This window comes from Oryctolagus cuniculus, chromosome 1, assembly GCF_964237555.1.
Source record: "Oryctolagus cuniculus chromosome 1, mOryCun1.1, whole genome shotgun sequence".
Taxonomy (NCBI): domain Eukaryota; kingdom Metazoa; phylum Chordata; class Mammalia; order Lagomorpha; family Leporidae; genus Oryctolagus; species Oryctolagus cuniculus.
In genome coordinates this window covers 160,930,456-160,945,549 of record NC_091432.1, presented here as the reverse complement: position 1 = coordinate 160,945,549, position 15,094 = coordinate 160,930,456, and the positions used below count along the sequence as shown (strand labels likewise).

General features: G+C 44.3%; 1 protein-coding gene across 5 annotated transcripts in view; it reads right to left on the bottom strand.

The window, feature by feature from the left end:
- APBA1 (amyloid beta precursor protein binding family A member 1) overlaps positions 1-15,094 on the bottom strand; it is a 212,973-nt gene that overhangs the window by 69,566 nt on the left and 128,313 nt on the right. The window contains exon 1 of one of the 5 annotated variants that reach the window (XM_051846437.2): positions 2,171-2,447. The exons of the other annotated variants lie outside the window; for them this stretch is intronic. The gene's annotated coding sequence lies outside the window, so the exon portion shown is untranslated. Of the gene's footprint in view, positions 1-2,170; positions 2,448-15,094 lie in introns of those variants that run through there. 5 annotated transcript variants of the gene reach the window in all.

Here is a 15,094-nt window from a genome sequence, read left to right as displayed (position 1 = left end):
AGTGTGAGAAATGCAGTGACAACCACACAAAAGTGCCTGAATGGCCAACAATTCACAGTGACCGTGGGAGGAACTGACCCAACCAATGCTCTCAGTGAAAATGGCCTCTCTCTCTGACCAAGTATACTGCGGCGTGTATTAAAAAGAAGTGTGGGTTTTCTTTGGATTAAAACCATATCTGCCCAGTGAATGGGGCTTTCTTGTAACTTATTGACTCAAAAGCAATGGAATGTCCATGCACGAACATGTACATCATGGTAAAGAAAGCTCCTGTGGGAAAATACTGTTAAACACGGCAGCTTTGGTACAATGGAGCTTTCTGTTCACTTAGTATGTTCCCCTCATGCCTCCCGCCCCCAGGCCTCAGGGGAGGATTTATGCATAGGTGGTTTGTCTTGCTCACCACCATGCTTTCAAGAACATGGTTGGACTGTGGTACTGCAATATGTCCACGACACATTGATGGGAGGTATTTCCCTAGGACAAGCTGGTAACTTCCAAGGAAGGGGCTGAAGTTGGCGGTCAGGCCCATCGCTGGCACACACGAGGACTATGCCCCAACCCCTGTCCTATTTAAAGACTGTATTTTAAAAAAAAAACACTGATGTCGTTTTCAAGAATGCCAGGTTACTATGGGAATATGTATTGGTACAACCTTTTTTGAAAGCACTTTAGCAAGATGAATTAAAGTCTGCAGAAGCTAACATACATTTTGCCCCAGTAATTTCACTTACAGGAGTCTTTAAAAAAAAACCTGATATGAACAGAGATGTTATTCATAATATTTGCTTTAAAAGCAAAATTTACAAATAATATTAAGCACTGAGTACTTGCAGGTATGGTTGTTAAATACGTTAGCCTCTTTGCCATCTGGGAAGATGGAGCATTTTCCCAACAGGCAGCTCCACCTGGAGTCCCCGCAGCACTCAAACTCACCAGCTCCAGCTCCCCACCCTCCCTCCATACTCTGGCTCCCCAACCTATCCCCCACCCTTCATATCTCCTGCAAAGGTCACTGTCACCATCAGCCACGCACTGGATTGTCTCCAGCCTACACCTCCTACCCCAAGCTAATGGCTGAGACTATTGCTTTAACGACTCTCAGATCATCATAACACTGTTGCCTTGTCTTGGTGTTAGCTACCGGTTGTTTCCTGGACTCCGAGATTTCTCAGCCCCCTGCACCCTCCACCTGCCAGCCTGATGGTCTTTCTAAAATACAAATCTGAATCCCATAACCCTACGCTTCTGACCCTGCAGTGATTCCCCTCTAGTGCATGGTGCAAATGCTTAGCTAACTATGAGCCAGGCTCAATGAGGCATGTTTCACATAACAACTCACTCAATCCTCACTTGAGCCCAAGAAGAGAGTGTGGTCAGTATTGGCTCTTTTGCAAATGAGGAGACAGAGGCCTGGGAGCTTGGGGGATTGCCCAGGTAGCACACCCGGCAAGGGATGGTGCTGGTGTTTGATCCCTGCTCTCTAGTTCTAGGGTCTGGTGTCATGAGTCCTGTTCCGGGTAAAACAAGCCTGTGGGCTGCGTTAGCCCTCCAGCTGCATCTCCACACTTCATGCTACACCGTCTGATCCAACAGCCCCAAGTCCTGGCACTAACTCCCAAGATGCTCCCATTCTTGGGCTATTTTTCACCTATTCCTCTTCCTGCTGAATCTTCCTTGTATTCCCCAGAGCAACTCCATACTCAAGTATCTGTTTGGTGCCTGTCATGTCCAGATGGCGTCCCAGGGCTGAGCAGTGGCCAGGGCCAGGGAGGCTTCCTTGCTCTTAGGAAGCCCACTGTTCTCATGCATGGGGAAAGGAGAGGGGAACGAACAATAATTACAGAAAGAAGTCAACAGGATAACTTCACAGTGAAACATTCAACGAAGCAAATACAACAGGGGTGATGGCACAGATGCAGAGAGTGTGCCACGCGGATACTGGCATAGGAGGACACACGTGAGCTGAGGTCTGGACCATCAAGAAAGCGGCAGCCTTGTAAAGAGGAGAGGGCAAGGGCCTTGAGGCGACAAGGGACCTGCTATTGAGGGACAGAAATGTTTGTAGGCAGGTGTGGAGCGAGTAGGGGACAGTGTGATGGGAGATGAGGATGGAGAGATGGGAAGGGCTGAATCAGGCGGGGGCTGGCACATCAGGTGTGGATTTTACCTCAAGGGCAGTGCTGTACTACTGGGGAGTTCAGGCAGAGGCGTGATGAGGCCTGAGTGCATGTATGTGTCTATTTATTACAGCATCTGTCATTGTGAGTAATCATTCTTCATAAAGCTCAGGGGAGAAGAGGAAGGTCTCATCATTTGTCTTTTATTCCTCAGTGCCAAGCACAGAGGATACACAATAGGTAGTTGAGGAATTTTTAGTGATTAAAGAAACACAAGAAAACCTTCATTCCCTGTGTGCTCTCAGCCAGTAGTTAGGGTCTTCTAGACTTCAGCGTGATCACCTTAGGAGAACTCAATTCTTCTTTACACCGTGAATCTTTGCTGTTCTCATCCACCTATGCAGCCTCCCTTATCTTCTGATGTTGACAGTACTCCCCAAATGCTAGTGGTTCAGCCTTCTAGAGTTGGGGGTGGTTGATCCGATTGGCATTTATTGGGCATGTATCAGGCACTGTGTAGGCAAAAGGGATTTCAAAAGTTTCTAAAGCACAGAGTCTTCAAGGGAAGATGCATTCAGTAATGATAATATCTGGTGATAAGTGCAAAATAGCAATATGGTCAAGATATAAAGGAATCTAGAGTTAAAATGACATCATAGTTTGAATTGCACACAATGCTTGTATTCTGAATGGGTGTGGATTCATGAGCTCATAAGCATCCTGGTCCCTGAGGCCTGGGGGCGGGGGGGGGGATGCCACCACACAATCAGTGTTCCTGCTTATGACCATGTGCCTCTAGCGGCAGGGCAGGGGCAAAGGGAGGAGGAGCAGCTGACTGAGTAAATCTCTCCCCATCTACAAGAATACTGGCTGACCTGAAGACACAAGCGAGAGACCCTCGGCAGTGCTCTCAGAGCATGAAGAAGGGCATCCTGGCTGCCGGAGTGCGGGTGTCCAGGCTGCTTACAGTGAGGTATAGGTGACTCTCGGGCCCCTAGTTCTGGAATGTTCCATAGCCTGGTTGGAAAAGGTGAATAAAGGGAGGGAACTCCACTTTTACTAAGTGTACCACTTAGAACATTTCATGACTCAGCAGGTGAATCCAGATAACTCAATGTTTTCTGAGACCAATGTTGATTTTGGATGAATAGAGAGGATTTCCAGTACCCTATCCATTTGAACATATTCAGAAGCAATTTTAGAAGAAGGGTCTGACTGAAGATGAAATGCAATAGAAAAAAGAATAAAAGGAATCTTACTGGGTTGCTAATCCAGAGGATGCTGGGGGTGGGGGGCTTGTGTTGGGGTGAGTGCTAGTAATGCAGGTGCAGGGAACACACAGGAAGGTAGAGTGAGGGAAGTGGGAAAAGAAGGCAAACAGACTGTCTCAGCTTCCCTTGCCCTGAAAACCAAGCAGAAGCCCATTTATATAAAAGTTTTTACATTTGTATAAATTTAAAATGCACAGTTACCTCCTGTGACCCTAATGAGTGCTACCCGCCTTCCCTGTTGTGGTTGGAAGCCCCACTTGTGGGGACTGAGCCTGTCCTGATACACCTGCGCACCTACTACTCCACCAAGTCAGGGGAAGCCTATGTCCCAGAGATGCCGGCAGTGTGTCAGTGTCCGCAGTAACAAACAACTGTGGTTGCCAAACAGGATTATCTCCCGGATGCTGTGGACACACACCCACCCTGGTGATTAACCGTTCTAATTTTCTAAAAGGATGAGATAATAAGGATATCCCAGTAGTCTTATCTATCTTCTCAACTCTATAAAATGCTTTCCCTACCATGGATTAGATCAATTGTGAAACATTTACTAGGGAATCCAAAGACATCAAAGAACTCCACTGGAATCATCAGCTCTTTAAAACAACACATCTTTTTAAAAGAGTAACATAGAGAAGACAGAATGAACCCTGGAGTCCATTAAAGCTTAATCTCCTTCGATTCATCTGGAAGTTAAATTGAGGGATAATGGGAGCCAAGATGCATACAAAACACATTTCTCCTTCCTAAAATCATTTCCACTTTGTATAGACTCACATGGTCAGAAATCTCCTGACACAGATCTCTTGCCTCCCTGATCTCCATGTGCTTGAATCTTCGCAGCCCGGCTTGGCAGGCAGTGCTAGCGGTGACTTCAGGACAAGGCAAACACCTGGAACCCAGAAGCCTTGCTGGATGGTTAGATTCCATCTACAGCAAGGTCGCTGTGGCCAGACTGCAGGGCTGTGTTCTTGACCTTGTCCCTCGTAGGTGTGACTGCACATCTTCAGTCCCCCTCCAGATCCCCCAAGCACCCTTTTGCCTGCTCTGTGCCTGCAAGGCTGGCCTCTTGGAACCACATCAACAGCTGGTCCTCTGGCTTCTGTCTGGGTTTGGCCAGTGTGGAACTTTGGTGAAATATCAGAGAGAGGGAGGAAACTAATATTAGGGTTGTCCCCCACCCCCAGCTCCCTCCCTACAAGGTCACCTAGGGCTAAGGACATCTTTGGTCTGGAGACACAGCCATGTTGACATCACATGATGGCCATCTCCCATTCTCTTCAGGCTTGTTGGCTGTAGGGTAATGGGGTCCTATGTCGGCCTTGGCAAGTAGTTCCTCTACCAAACTCTTTGCCTGTCTGTATGTTAAGTAATTTGAATACCCCGTGTATTTCCGACTGGGACCCAACTGATAACAAAGTGACACTTAGATTTATAGATGACTCCCAAAAATTCAATAATGAGCCCATTTAAAGACAACTGTGAAACAATAAGTAGCACAACTCTAGTGAAAAACATGAAGGTGGCACCTGGATGGGAAATCTTGTGCCAGGCGCCACTGTGTCCCAGCCCCGCCGTACCACCTCACCTGAGGATGCATGCATGTGGGGACCCGACCCAAGAAATCCACACAGGAAGCTTCCAGGACAAAAGAAGCCCCACAGCTGCCCGCCTGCCTGTGTCTCAGTCTCTGTACCTATCCCTTTCCTTTGGCAGAGGCAACCTGACCCTCTCCCACTGGCCTATTCCATCACCTACAGGCTCATCCTGTTCCCATACTCTTTCCAATCATAATTTTCATCTTAGCTTCGTCCCTTACCCTAGGATGAGTGCCTAGCCCCTGGTCTTCCACCTAGTGAATTGAGTGTTTCCCCTGTGGATAGACTGTCCCAGCACTAGCTGCCTCTTCACCCCAGATATTCCATTTCTTAGATGACTAATGCCAATAGCTTGTCAGGTGTCCATTTGGTGACAGCTGCCACATCCCTTAGAAATGGTGGACTGCCTGGTGGACCACACTTCACCTACAGAGGCAACTGAACTTGCCTTCTAGCTTGTGCCCAGCCCAGGCTGGTGGGCCTGATCCTCGTTATGAGTCCTTAGCAAATAGTATCCCTACAAGTCTCAAGAGGGCTGCTTCTGCTCGGAGACGTTGGCCACTCCTTTTTTGGAACAGCTTTCCAAGCTAGTTTATGGAATTTGAAGTCTATGGCATTTGAAGTTGTCCTCAATATTCCACTTAGTTATATTTGATTTTAACCTCACAAGGTCACCATTACCTTATTTACAGGTGTTGACTATGAATGATGCTTACTATTTTTCAAATATCTTTACCTTTATGTATCATCTTAGCAACCACTCCACTTAGTGAGGTATTGTAGTGGCTAAAGGGACAAAATACCTGATTTGAATCCTGGCTTTATCAATTACCAGCCTTTTGATTTTGGGTAACCTCAGAAAATATCCCATTTTTATCATTTTTAATGTTGTGGTGTGGTGGGTTGAGACACCATTTGGGATACCTGCATTCCTCAGATCACCTGTTTGGGCCTTGCTACTCTGCTTCAGATCCAGCTTCTTGCTAATGCATCCTGGGAGGCAGCAGATGATGGCTCAAGGGTTTGAGCCCCTGTCACCCTCATGGGAGACTTGGATGGAGTTCTGGGCTTCTGGCTTCAGACTGGCCCAGCTGTGGCTGTTGTAGGCATTTGGGGAATGAATCACTGGATGCACAATCTCTCTGTCTCTTTCTGTCCTCTCTTTGCCTTTCAAGTAGATGAAAACAAAATCAAAAACATTAAAATGGGGCTTATAAGAGTATCTGTACCACTGGTTTATTCTAAGGATGATATTGGTTAATATATATAAAGGTCTTAGGATCTGATGCATTACAAATGCTATTTAACATGTGCCATACTTGGGATTTAACAGATAAATATGCAATTTTTAAAAAGTGAGAAAAATTAAAAATATAAATTGCTTGAGCACATGGTGGTACATTTATTAATATTACCATTTCCTAAATAAAGCCATGTAGGGGTAGAAAATAAGTAGGTAAGCTACTTTTAATCAATTCTGAAACAAGGCTGGATAAAAGTAAATCCATCAAAGAGTAATCGCAAACCTTGAACTATGGATGGGCCAAGCTATGTGGCGCCTGAGATACTATATTTCCAAGCCTCATGACAGTCCCAGTGGGAATTATTATCTCCATGTGCTGATTATGAAGCAGAGGCTTAGACAGCTTAAATAACTTGTCCAAGGTCACTTGGAGCTGAAAGAGGTGGAGGTAGGGCTCCCTGGCTCTCACTGTTCATGTTCTTCTCATTACATTACACTGAGCCCATCAAGTAATGCCATTGATTTTTTTAAACAAACATCGAAATTGGTGTAATCCCTTTTAGAACAGCCACCTTGGCAGCTCCGCCTCACATGTTCCAAGGGCACTGCTTTTGCTCTAAACACGTTGGGCGCTCCTGTATTGGAATTGATTTCAAAGTTAATGTAAAGGCTTTGAAGGTACCAGCAAATCGTTTTCAATATTCTATAGCCATATGTAGTCCTATCGGATTTTTTTTCACCTCAAAGGCTATCATCCAGATTTATCCACCACCTTATTTACTCGAGCTGGCTGTGAATACTTTTTGATGTTCTCCAAATATCAAATCTATTCCTAGCGGATGAAGATGTGCAAACCATGATTATTCAGAAAGACCCTGGTTCAGCTCTGAAGTTAACTCCAAAGGATGGTTTTAAAAACTGTTTTGATCAGTGGCCACGTGTTTAACTTGAGCCTTTATCCTCACAGAGGAAACAGTGGGAGAGAGGCCAATTGGATGAATGCACTCCTGTGTGATTACTGCAAAGTCAGGTTCATTACTTTCACTCCACCTTGGAATCTGCAGCTAATGCTAACCAGGCAGGAAAATTAATTCATCCACTTGGATTAATTCAGTCGTGCCAACTATGAAGCTCTGATAACAGCCCAGTCTTTGATTACACAGAAATTTCTGCATGTATGCAGATTTCCTTGTTGTCTGGTTCTTGTCTAGCACTTTAACAATCAAATCACTCATTTATCATTCTCATTCCAATAAAATACGTGAAATAAGCTTGAGGCAATCAGAAGAACTCAGAGGGGAAATCTTGGAAAATTATAAGAAAACTCAAGGGGTATCCTCAAGAAATCAAAGTAGATTAAAGTCTGAGTTTTTGTGAAATGCCTCTGGTATAAAATCAAACATAATCCATAATTTATTGAGGTCTACATAAACTTGGTATTTTTTTCTCTGTTGCAGCCCTCTTTTTTTTATGCCCCAAACAACTTCCTTTCTACCCTCTTCCCTGTGACATTTATTATCTCTGTTGCTACATTATACTCAGGTCAGTGATATTAAATCAACAGTTACAATCAATCTGGACCATTTTCTGATATGCCTAACCTTCAGAAAGCCACACCCACCCACACCCACACACACACACAGAGGGTCTTTAAAAATCAGTTCAGCTATATTAGTTTTCAGAAGCTTATTAATTCATACTGCAAAAGGAGATGGAAACAGGAGCATCAGGCTAAGGAGCAATGAATAGTCATTCTTTAAAATGCGGTCTTTCCTTTGAGACCACATGACTTCAAATTTACAGCTACTGTTATTTTTACAAATGATTTGGCTCATTAGAAAGTCAGTTAACACATTCCTCTCTATTCCCTCATGTTTTCTCTAGTATTTTCCTTCCCCAAATTTATAACAGATTATCAGCCACAATCCTGATCACAAAACTTCCAAGGAAATTCTTGTTTCCAAGCTTTTGTTTATTTACCTGAAAGGAAAGCAGTGCAGGGCATGCTGACCATAATCCTCAAACTTTTATTTTTCTTCAGAAATATCTCAAATCTGCTACACAAGGGCTACATTAGATGATTAAAAACAGCTGTACCCAAAACCAGTCACTCCCTAACAATTCAACTTCACATCTCCCTAAGAACGAAGTCCTCTAAGCAACCATTAGGCAGCAATGATGGTGATGACTTGAATCTGAATTTGAGGCACCAGAAATCCCCATACTGATTCAAAACCTCTCAAGACAATCAACTCTCAGTTCAATCATGTTAGCAAAAAAATTAACAGGGAAAGAAACCCTGTGGGAAAAGGCAAAAATGACTTTCCTTAAAAATGACTCACAGATGTTCTGGAGACATGAAAATTCGTTGGCCATGTGGACTGGAATGTGAAGAGGTAGGGTGCTTGCAGCCAGTTACCCCTTTGCTCTTGGTCACTAGTTTCATTTAGGCCTCAAACAAGGGGAGACCAGTGAAATCCAAATGTGATTTTCTAGGATGCACAGCCTTTTAGCCACCTCTAGGGAAGACATGAGTTTCCAAAGGAAACTTTTTAAATTTGCTTTATCAAAAAAGAGGGTAGGTTTCATTGCAGATTTTCTAGAGAAAACTGAGGTAAATGGGTACATCACATATAACATCTCTTACTCTTCACTGGTTACATTTTCCCGAGCCACCAGCCAGAGAGGACCCCAAAGCTTATCTCAGGAGCTTCCCCTACACAGTCCTGAGTCTTCGTGGCTCATCACCTTTCCTTCTAGATCTTCACAGTCTAGAAAAAATACATCGTGAGCCACACACGTAATGTAAAATTGTCCAGTAGTCCCATTGAAAAAGGTTTAAAAAAGGAAATTTTGATAATATATTTTATTTAGCTTATCAAAAATATTGTCATTTATACATATGCTCAATATAAAAATTATTATTGATTCAGTCTACATTTTTTCCTACAAAGCCATTGAAATGCAATATATATTTAATACTGATTGCATATCTCCTTTAAGCTTAGTCCCATTTCAAGCATTTGATCTCCACAAGTGGCCAGAGGCTACTGTATTGGGCAGTGCCATTCTAGACCTTCCTGCTGGCTCCCCCGAACTCTCATCTTTTGTTTTGCAGGATAATCACACTATGTTTAAGCCATTCCAAAAGTGTATTCCACCACCCTGTTCCACAAACAAGAGTCTTCAATGATCAGAATTTTCCTTTCTAAATAAAAGGAGATTATTTCCTCTAGTGATTTCAGCTTCAGGCCTTAAATTAGGTTTTTGATCCATCTTGAGTTTATTTTTGTGTATGTTGTGAGTTAAGGATTCAATTTCATTTTTCTATATAGATACAGCCAGCTTTGCTAGTGTCATTTATTGAAAAGACTATCCTTTCTCCAGTGGCTCTTCCTGACACCTTTAAAAACATCAGCTGGCTGTATGTACGTGCATTAATTTCTGGGCTCTTAGTCTATCCCACTGATATATGTGATGGTTTTTATGGCAGTACCATACTGTTTTAATTACTATAGCTTTGCAGTATGCCTTGACATCAGTTATTGTGATGCTTCCTCCTTGATTTTTTTTTTCCTTCTTAGCATCATTTTGGCTGTTCTGGGTCTTTTGTGATTCCCTAAGAACTTTAGGGCTGATTTTCTAATTCTCTAAATATGTTATGAGTCTGTATCTATTTTCTATATCTTCTTGATTTAATCTTGGTAGTTTATGTCTAGGAATTTACTCATTTCTTAGAGATTTTCCATTCTGTTAACATAGCTTCTTGTGATCCCTTGAATTTCTGTGGTATTGGTTGTAATGCCTCCTTTTCATCTCTAATTTTATTTATTTGAGTTTTTTTTCTCTTTTTTCCTTTGTTAATCTGGACCTCAAAAGTACAGGCAACAAAAGCAAAACTAGCCAGGTTCCATGGTGTAATGGTGAGCGCTCTGGACTCTGAATCCAGCGATCTGAGTTCAAAAGCAAAACTAGACAAGTGGAACTAAATAACACTCAAAACCTTCTGCACAGTAAAGGGAACAATCAATAGAGTGAAGAGACTTGTGACAGAATGGGAAAAAATATTTGCAAGCTATTTCTCTGACAGAGGATTAATATCCAGGACATATCAGCAACTCAAATTCAACAACCAAAAAGCCAAACAATCCAGTTAGGAATGGGCAAAGGCACTGAACAGACAGTTCTCAAAAAAATACAAATGACCAACAAGTCTATGAAAAGATGCTCAATTTCACTAGCCTTCAGGGAAATGCAAATCAAATCACAATAAGATAACAACTCACCCTGTGAGAATGGCTGTTATCTAAAAGATAGAGAGTAACAAATACTGGCAAGGGTGTGAAGATGGGGGAACTCACATATGCTGTTGGTGGGAATGTAAATTAGTGAAGCCACTTTGGAAAACAGTGTGGAGGTTTCTTTAAAACTAAAAACTAACAATCGACTTGCCATAGGATCCATAAATACCACTACTGGATATATATCCAAAAGACATGAACTCATTGTGTCAGAGATACTGCTGCACCAAGTTTACAGCAGCACTGTTCACAACGGCTGATACATCGAACCAACCAAGGTGTCCATCAACGGATAAATGGTTAAAGAAAATGTGCTACTGATACACAATGGAATACTATTCAGCTGTTAAAAAGAATGAAATCATCTCATTTGGAGCAAAATGGATGAAACTGGAGGACATCATGTGGAGTGAAATAAGCCACATACAGAAAGACAAATACTACATGTTTGCCTTTATATTTGGAAGATAAAATTAAAAAAAAAAAAAACCTTCAATCTGAAAAAAAAAGGTGATGATGAGTAACCAGTCAACCAATAAGTAACTAATGTTGTTGTGACCCAGAACCAACTCCAGTACTGCTTGGTCATCACTTTACCAAAGACTACTTCCCTCCCCCAAACTACACTTCTGTCCTCCGAATCAGGTCTCTTCGGACTCCTGCTCCTCTCCCCTCTCCGCCCCTGCTGGCCTTGCCCTTCCTTTCTCCTTCCATGTCCTTCACAGATAGCCACCAGGCACACGGCCACAGGGCCCTGCGACTCCTGCCCTTCAGCCCTCAGGGCCCCACTGCTGAAAGGAGCCGGAGGAGTTGCTCAAAGGTTCTCCCAACAGGCACTGAGGCTCAGGGAAAGCCAGGGGAGGTAAGAACAGAGACAATTATTTTCTCTCACCTGGAGGAGGGCTGGGAAGGGGACAGAGAAGCCTAGAGATGGACAGTGAAGTCAGAGGCAGGATAGCCTAGTGGTTAAGGATGCACACTGTTGGGGAAGGGCGGTTAATCTAGCAGGGGTCCCACAGTGGAGCACCTGGGTTTGGTTCCTGGCTCCAATTCCGGACTCAGCTTCCTGCTAATGCAGACCCTGGGAGGCAGCGGTGATGGCTCAAGTACCTCGGTTCCTGCCCCCAAAATGGAAGACATGGACTGTGTTCCTGGTTGTGGCCCCAGCCCAGGCCCAGCCTCCAGTCTGCCATGCAGTTTACACTGGATGATCTAAAACTGCTGAATTCAGACTGTTCCCTCCCTAGCAGTTCAGCTTCACAGCTCCCCAAGAGCAAAATATGTGTAGCATGTGGGCACCTGGGGAGTGAACCACTGGGGAGAAGTTCCCCGTCTGTCTGTCTTCAATAAATGAAAAGCATTCAATAATAAGAAAAAGAACATGTGTTGAGTCAGACTGCCCAGGTCCAAATCTGCCTTCCAGCACTTGGTAACTATGTGACCTCAGGCAAGTCACTTGATTTTACTGTGCCTTAGCTTCCTTTTCTCTAACTGGGAGTAATAACAGCACCCACTTCACAGGGTTATTGCAAGAAGTAAATGAGTTAAAGAAGCACTAACAAGAATAACAAGTGGCCAGTGCCGCAGCTCAATAGGCTAATCCTCTGCCTGCAGCACCGGTACACCTGGGTTCTAGTCCCGGTTGGGGCGTCGGATTCTGTCCCAGTTGCCCCTCTTCCAGGCCAGCTCTCTGCTGTGGCCTGGGAGTGCAGTGGAGGATGGCCCAGGTGCTTGGGCCCTGCACCCGCATGGGAGACCAGGAGGAAGCACCTGGCTCCTGGCTTCGGATCAGCGCCGTGTGCCGGCCACTGGGGGGTGAACCAACGGCAAAGGAAGACCTTTCTCTCTGTCTCTCTCTCTCACTGTCCACTCTGCCTGTCAAAAAAAAAAAAAAAAAAAAAGGAAAGAATAACAAGTATTCTCAACAACTCACGGAAGATACACTGCCAGGAATGAGGCCTCATGCAAACTACGGGCTTCAGGGTGGAAGTGATGTGTCTGTCATCACTCTGGTGTGGATGTTGATAATGGAGGAGGGTGTGTATGTGTGTGTGGAGGAGAGCCGAAGGTAGGTGAAAAATCCCTGCACTTATGTTAAATTTTTCTATGAACCTAAAACTGCTCTAAAAAGTAATTTTCAAAATCATACATATGAGTGGTCATGGAAAATGCATGTTCTGGAAAAACTAAGCAGGGATTTCAAAAATGTTTTGCATCAAGATAAACTTACTTTTATTATTATTATTATTATTTTTTTGACAGGCAGAGTGGACAGTGAGAGAGAGAGACAGAGAGAAAGTTCTTCCTTTGCCGATGGTTCACCCTCCAATGGCTGCTGCGGCCGGCGCACTGCGCTGATCCTATGGCAGGAGCCAGGTACTTATCCTGGTCTCCCATGGGGTGCAGGGCCCAAGCACTAGGGCCATCCTCCACTGCACTCCCAGGCCACAGCAGAGAGCTGGCCTGGAAGAGGGGCAACCAGGACAGAATCCGGCGCCCCGACTGGGACTAGAACCCGGTGTGCCGGCGCCGCAAGGCGGAGGATTAGCCTAGTGAGCCGCGGCGCCGGCCAAAATAAACTTACTTTTCAATTCCATTTTCCACGATTATTTCAAGCACCATCCTATATATATAATACCAGAGAATATATATATATATATATAGTATAATATGTGTAATATAAATGTGTATATATATGTAAATATATATATTCCATTATCTAAAATATACAGCAAGCAGCTCCACTTTAACAAAACTGCCCATCACTCAAGCTTAAAAATTGTATGGATTGGCCATTCTGGCCATTCAAACTCTGCCATTCTCTTATCGCTGCCCCAGTTTTAAAGTGTGGGTGGCAGGGTGGCCTGTCTGGCACGAGGGTCTCTTCCTGACCACCTGACTCAAAGACCACCCTGTGTTGTGTGTGCTTCACTGCTGTGGCTGCAGCCGCCTGCCGAGCTGGTCCCGGCTCTCTGGGTTTCTGGCCCACGCTGTGCCTGCTCAGCCATTGGCAGAGAGCGTCAGGCTGGCATCTGTCGCTGTGACTTCCCAGCACACTGCAACCTCATTATTTCCGTTCATGCTTCAGTGAGTTAAGCAGTTCTGCTTGCCCATCTCACGGCTGCCTGCTTCAGCTCACAACACCGCACTCTCTGGCCTGGCGTTCCTCGCACCCATCCATGTCCAACCTGGGGAAGTCAAACCTCCAAGCAGGCAGACTGTTCAAAGCCTCTCATTCACAACCATTAATTCTTACAACCTTTCCTCATCTATAAAATGGGTGAATGAAGGGCAACCTCAAAGTATCCGTCAAAATTACTGTTTAGAGGAATCTACAACTAGGCTTGCTCACATGTGTGTGAAATGGCTGAAATATGAGGCTGTTTTGATGGGAAACTATGAAAAGTCATCATTAGGAAAGTGGTAAAATCTATTAGGGTTTGTCCCTAGGATGGAATTCTATAAAACACAGAAAGGGCACTCTCCCCGGGCAAATGTAGAAAGAACTCCCTGATCCATGAAGTTAAAGTAACATCACAAGGGTGCCCAAGTAATGTGGGGGTCCCAGTTATCTGAGGAATGTGTTCCAAGATCCTCCAGGGAAGGCCTGAAGCCACAGAGTGCTGGCCTCTGTCTATACTCTATTTTCTCATACATATATGTGGTAAAGTTTAACTTATAAATTGGGCACAGTAAGAGATTAGTCACAATAGCTAATAATAAAATAGAGTAATTATAAAATATAAATGAAAATTATATGTGTTCTCTATAAAAAGGATTTATTTCTTAATTTGAAAGGAAAAATGACTGTGGGGGTGGGGGGTGGAAAGAATCTACCGGCTCACTCCTCAAATGGCTATAACAGCCAGGACTGGGCCAGACTGAAACCTGGGGCCTAGAACTCCATCTGGGTCTCCCACATGTGAGGCAGGGGCCCGAGTATTTGAGGAGACGGCTACCATGCACCAGGGGACACAGTCTAGGGCTCACCATCATTAGGCAATCTGTCATTGACCTACACTGGTTATACAGTGCATGACTAATTAGAAAGTAATCAAATTTTAGAACTAAAAGGATTGGCCAAGTCCAGCAAGTCCCTTCTTTCACAGGTAAGGGAGCTATAGAGTAGAGGGTACACAGCTCATCCAGAGCCACACATGTGCAAATGAAGCCGGCTCTGGAGAGCTTCAAGGTTTCCTTTCATTTCCCCTTCCAATGTGCCAACGTGTTCATTTACAAAGAGGACATGCCACCCTATGCTTCGTTAAATGATATCAGAGAAGGCGATGGAACTAAACATACACAAACAAGTCAAAGCAAATCTGATTGACCCACCAACCTGTCTACCCACAAAGGATCAGAGTTCAGCATATGTGTGTCCTTTGTGAGGCGGGGGTAAGGGGACCTGCAGGGTGTGGCAGAAAGGGTTTGCTATCCACGGAAACTTGGAGCTCACCCTCCATGCTGCGGGTTGCACGTCCCTTCCAAAACTCCCGATGAAAGGTCGTTGTCACAGGATAGAGAGGTGGGACCATTAACAGCTGGTTAGATTACAAGGGCA